At 34.8% G+C, this 6,441-nt stretch overlaps 1 non-coding gene across 1 annotated transcript; it reads right to left on the bottom strand.

Moving 5' to 3' along the window:
• Positions 1–5,749: 5,749 nt before the first annotated feature.
• Positions 5,750–5,857, bottom strand: LOC148568824 (small nucleolar RNA R71). The gene has a single exon (XR_015882203.1). It is a non-coding gene; the product is annotated as a small nucleolar RNA R71 (small nucleolar RNA).
• Positions 5,858–6,441: the final 584 nt, after the last annotated feature.

Below are 6,441 nucleotides of genomic sequence, written 5' to 3' on the forward strand. Positions count from 1 at the left end.
CTATGCTTAAAAATAATTATTTTGATTATCCTTTATTTCCATTCGATGCCGTGATTCGTGTGTTGAGTAGTTTCAGATCTTCTGAGGCAGGAATGACTTGAAGAATGGAAAGGAAACATACAAAATTGGAAGGAAAGCATAAAACAAAGTTTTTGAAGAAACTGGTAGCCACGCGATCGCATGGACGACGTGGCCGCATGCCAGCGCGGATCAACAGCGACGCGACCGCGTGACCCACGCGGACGCGTGACAGAGGCCACGCACCAAAAATTACAGAAAACGCTCATAGCGAATTCTGAAGCCCTTTTTGGCCCAAATCCATGTCCAGAAGGCATAGACCAGAGGTTATGAAGTGGGGGAGTGCATCCATTCGAGAAGAGAGTCTCCAATTAGTTAGTTTTTCATGATTTAGATTTAGTTTTGAGAGAGATTCTCTCCTCTCTCTTTTAAGATTAGGATTTAGATTTAGAATTTTATTCTCTTTCAGGATTATCTCTTTACCATGTTCAATATTCCTTTTTATTATGTTCTCAATTTTATTTATGAATTCTTCTATGTTACAGATTACTCTTTTGAATTAATGTTATTTGAGGTATTTCAGTTTACAATTGCTCTCTTTTATTTATGTTACTATTGCTTCCAATCTGAAGACATTTCTATTCCAGTAGATTTACTTTTTCCCTTTTGGTTTTGGTTAAGAAATCAGTAACTCTGGAGTTATCAAACTCAAACATGATTGATAATTGTTATCTTTGCTAATTGAATTGAACTTCAATAATCCCAATCTTTCCTTAGGGATTAACTAGGATTTGAGGATCTAACTAATTAGTCACTTGACCTTCCCTTGCTCTAGCAAAGGTTAACTAAGTGGAATTAAGATTCAATTTTCATCATCATTGATAAGGATAACTAGGATAGGACTTCTAATTTCTCATACCTTGCCAAAAGTTTATTTTACAGTTATTTATTTATTTTACAGTCATTTACTTATTTTAATTGCAATTTAATTTACTTGTCCCTTATCTTCAAAACCCCGATTTACAATCTCCATAACCAATAATAAGAACATACTTCCCTGCAGTTCCTTGAGAAGACGACCCGAGGTTTGAATACTTCGGTTATCAATTTATTTAGGGGTTTGTTACTTGTGACAATCAAAACGTTTGTACGAAGGGATTTCTGTTGGTTTAGAAACTATATCTACAACGCGACTATTTTTATAAATTCTTTACTGGCAAAAATCCTAACGTCACATATACCCTTACCTTTACCTTGGCCCCATTACAACCTTAATTAAAGACCTCATGATTTTTGTATGCCTATATTCTATAATTGTTGATTGGTTAGATGAAAAACAAAGTTGTAGAAAGTAAGGATAAAAAGAAGAATAAAGTGATTAACCCAATAAACACTGAGTGACTAGAGAGTAAACACAAAATCCAGTGAGGGTTCAATAGCTCATTAACATATATCTCTGCTTGAATTATTAATTGTCTTGCAAGTTTATAAAATATTTTTCTTTTTCTTTCCCATCTCTATTGTAAGAGTGCTTTATCATTATCTAAGGTCTGGCTATATATATAAATTCCTTGAGGAATGTGAATTAATTCAACTACATGTAAGCTTTATATACAAGTGAATAAAAATAATTAGAATTGCATGATTGATGAGCAGATAATTTATACGCTTTTTGGCATTGTTTTTAGTATGTTTTTAGTAGAATCTAGTTACTTTTAGGGATGTTTTTTATTAGTTTTTATGTTAAATTCACATTTCTGGACTTTACTATGAGTTTGTGTGTTTTTCTGTGATTTCAGGTATTTTCTGGCTGAAATTGAGGGACTTGAGCAAAAATCAGATTCAGAGGTTGAAGAAGGACTGCTGATGCTGTTGGATTCTGACCTCCCTGCACTCAATGTGGATTTTCTGGAGCTACAGAACTCAAAATGGCGCACTTCCAATTGCGTTGGAAAGTAGACATCCAGAGCTTTCCGGGAATATATAATAGTCCATACTTTGTTCGAGATTAGATGACGCAAAAGGGTATTGAACGCCAGTTATACGCTGCAGTCTGGAGTTAAACGCCAGAAACACGTCACGAACCAGAGTTGAACGCCAGAAATACGTTACAACCTGGCGTTCAACTCCAGAAACAGCCTCTGCACGTGGAAAGCTAAAGCTCAGCCCAAGCACACACCAAGTGGGCCCCGGAAGTGGATTTATGCATCAAATACTTACTTCTGTAAACCCTAGTAACTAGTTTAGTATAAATAGGACCTTTTACTATTGTATTAGGCATCTTGGGACGTCTGGTTCTTAGATCATGGGGGCTGGCCATTCGGCCATGCCTGAACCTTTCACTTGTGTATTTTTAACGGTAGAGTTTCTACACTCCATAGATTAAGGTGTGGAGCTCTGCTGTTCCTCATGAATTAATGCAAAGTACTACTGTTTTTCTATTCAATTCAACTTATTCCGTTTCTAAGATATTCATTCGCACTTCAACATGAATGTGATGAACGTGACAATCATCATCATTCCCCCACGAACGCATGCCTGACAACCACTTCCGTTCCACCTTAGATTGGATGATTATCTCTTGGATCTCTTAATCAGAATCTTCGTGGTATAAGCTAGATTGATGGCGGCATTCATGAGAATCCGGAAAGTCTAAACCTTGTCTGTGGTATTCCGAGTAGGATTCTGGGATTGAATGACTGTGACGAACTTCAAACTCGCGAGTGCTGGGCGTAGTGATAGACGCAAAAGGAGGGTGAATCCTATTCCAGTATGATCGAGAACCTCATATGATTAGCTGTGCTGTGACAGAGCATTTGGACCATTTTCACAAGAGGATGGGATGCAGCCATTGACCACGGTGATGCCTCCAGATGATTAGCCATGCAGTGACAGCGCATCGGACCATTTTCACAGAGAGGATGAAAAGTAGCCATTGACAATGGTGATGTCCTTACATAAAGCCAGCCATGGAAAGGAGTAAGACTGATTGGATGAAGACAGCGGGAAAGCAGAAGTTCAGAGGGATGAAAGCATCTCTATACCTTTATCTGAAATTTTCACCAATGATATACATAAGTATTTCTTTCTTTATTTTCTGTCTGTTTATTATTTATTTTCGAAAACTCCATAATCAATTATTATCCGCCTGACTGAGATTTACAAGATGACCATAGCTTGCTTCATACCAACAATCTCCGTGGGATCGACCCTTAGTCACGTAAGGTTTATTACTTGGACGACCCAGTGCACTTGCTGGTTAGTTGTATCGAAGTTGTGAATGAAAAATGATTTATTAAGACGTGCGTACAGAGTTTTTGGCGCTGTTGCCTGAGATCACAATTTCGTGCACCAAGTTTTTGGCGCCGTTGCCGGGAATTGTTTGAGTTTGGACAACTGACGGTTCATCTTGTTGCTCAGATTAGGTAATTTTCTTCTAATTTTGTTTTCAAAAAGTTTTCAAAAATCTTTCAAAAAAAAAATCTTTCCTTTATTTTCGAAAAAAAAATTTATAAATCTTTTTAAAAATATATTTTTCTTCAGAATTTTTAAGAATGAATTCTAGCGTTTCATGAAAAATGTTGGAGCCTGGCTGGCTGCAAAGTCATGTCTAAATTCTTTTAGACTGAGGCTCTCAAACCATCATCACAAGAGCAAGCTAGTTGTTCCTAATCCATCTGGTGTTGTTTGACTGATGTGTATTCTAAAGCTTGGCTGGCTAGTAAGCCATGTCTAACCCTCAGATTTGAGCTTTAGGCTAAAGAGCACAAGATTCCTGGAATTCATATTAAAAATTTTGGAATCCTTATTTTTCTTTTTCACATTAATTTTCGAAAAATCCAAAAAAAAATCATAAAATCATAAAAATCAAAAAATATTTTGTGTTTCTTGTTTGAGTCTTGAGTCAATTTTTAAGTTTGGTGTCAATTGCATTTTTTCTAAAAATTTTATGCATTTTTCAAAAATTCATGCATTCATAGTGTTCTTCATGATCTTCAAGTTATTCTTGGTAAGTCTTCTTGTTTGATCTTGATGTTTTCTTGTTTTGCATCTTTTCTTGTTTTACATGTGCATTTTTGCATTCCTAGTATCTGAACATGAAAGATTTCTAAGTTTGGTGTCTTGCATATTTTCTTTGCATTAAAAATTTTTCAAAAATATGTTCTTGATATTCATCATGATCTTCAAAGTGTTCTTGGTGTTCATCTTGACATTCATAGCAATTCTTGCATGCATTCATTGTTTTGATCTAAAAATTTTCATGCATTGCATCATTTTCATGTTTTTCTCTCTCATCATAAAAATTCAAAAAAATCAAAAAAAATATCTTCTCCTTTTTCTTCTCATAAATTCGAAAATTTGAGTTGACTTTTTCAAAACCTTTTAAAATCTAGTTGTTTTTATGAGTCAAATCAAATTTTCAATTTAAAAATCTTATCTTTTTCAAAATCTTTTTCAAAAATCAAATCTTTTTCATTTTTCTTATTTATTTTCGAAAATTCTAAAAATATTTTTCAAAAATCTTTTTCTTAATTTTACATCATATTTTCGAAAATAACATCATCAATTAATGTTTTGATTCAAAAATTTCAAGTTTGTTACTTACTTGTTAAGAAAGATTCAAACTTTAAGTTCTAGAATCATATCTTGTGATTTCTTGTGAATCAAGTCATTAATTGTGATTTTAAAAATCAAATCTTTTTCAAAACTAATTTCAATCATATCTTTTCAAAAATATCTTTTTTATCTTATCTTTTTCAAAATCATATCTTTTTCAAAAATTTGATTTTAAAATATCTTTTCTAACTTCTTATCTTCTTGTCTTTTCAAAAATTGATTTTCAAATTTTGTTTCAACTAACTAACTAACTTTTTGTTTGTTTCTTATCTTTTTCAAAACTACCTAACTAACCCTCCCTCTCTAATTTTCGAAAATATCCCCCTCTTTTTCAAAAATTCTTTTTAATTAACTAATTGTTTCAAAATTCAATTTTAATTTATTTCTTCTTTTAATTTTTGAAAATCACTAACCATTTTTTAAAAATAATTTTCGAAAATCCTTCTCTCTCATCTCCTTCTGTTTATTTATTCATCTACTAACATCTCTTCCTCACTCACCAAAAATCCGAACCCTCTCTCTCTGAGTTCAGATTTTTTCTTCTTCTTTTCCTCTACTCACATAAGGGAACCTCTATACTTGGGCAAAAAGGATCCCTATTATTATTATTTTTCTGCCCCTCTTTTTCATATGAGCAGGAGCAAGGACAAAAACATTCTTATTGAAACAGACCCTGAACCTAAAAGGACTCTGAAGAGGAAACTAAGAGAAGCTAAAATACAACAATCCAGAGATAACCTTACAGAAATTTTTGAACAGGAAGAGGAGATGGTAGCCAAAAATAATAATAATGCAAGGAGGATGCTTGGTGACTTTACTGCACCTAATTCCAATTTATATGGAAGAAGCATCTCCATCCCCACCATTGGACTGCAAGTTCCATGGACTTCCATCCGAAGATCCTTTTCAGTTCTTAACTAAATTTTTGCAGATCTGTGATACTGTTAAGACTAATGGAGTAGATCCTGAAGTCTACAGGCTCATGCTTTTCCCTTTTGCTGTAAGAGACAGAGCTAGAGTGTGGTTGGACTCTCAACCCAAAGATAGCCTGAACTCTTGGGATAAGCTGGTCACAGCTTTCTTAGCCAAGTTCTTTCCTCCTCAAAAGCTTAGTAAGCTTAGAGTGGATGTTCAAACCTTCAAACAGAAAGAAGGTGAATCCCTCTATGAAGTTTGGGAGAGATACAAGCAACTGACCAAAAAGTGTCCTTCTGACATGCTTTCAGAATGGACCATCCTGGATATATTCTATGATGGTCTGTCTGAATTAGCTAAGATGTCATTGGATACTTCTGCAGGTGGATCCATTCACCTAAAGAAAACGCCTGCAGAAGCTCAAGAACTCATTGACATGGTTGCTAATAACCAGTTCATGTACACTTCTGAGAGGAATCTTGTGAGTAATGGGACGCCTCAGAAGAAGGGAGTTCTTGAAATTGATACTCTGAATGCCATATTGGCTCAGAATAAAATATTGACTCAGCAAGTCAATATGATTTCTCAGAGTCTGAATGGAATGCAAGCTGCATCCAACAGTACTCAAGAGGCATCTTCTGAAGAAGAAGCTTATGATCCTGAGAACCCTGCAATAGCAGAGGTAAATTACATGGGTGAACCATATGGAAACACCTATAATCCCTCATGGAGAAATCACCCAAATCTCTCATGGAAGGATCAAAAGCCTCAACAAGGCTTTAATAATGGTGGAAGAAATAGGTTCAACAATAGTAAACCTTTTCCATCATCCACTCAGCAACAGACAGAGAACTCTAAACAAAATACCTCTAATTTAGCAAACTTAGTCTC

The sequence above is a fragment of the Arachis ipaensis genome, chromosome B4 (genome assembly GCF_059453495.1).
Source record: "Arachis ipaensis isolate K30076 ecotype BB chromosome B4, ASM5945349v1, whole genome shotgun sequence".
Taxonomy (NCBI): domain Eukaryota; kingdom Viridiplantae; phylum Streptophyta; class Magnoliopsida; order Fabales; family Fabaceae; genus Arachis; species Arachis ipaensis.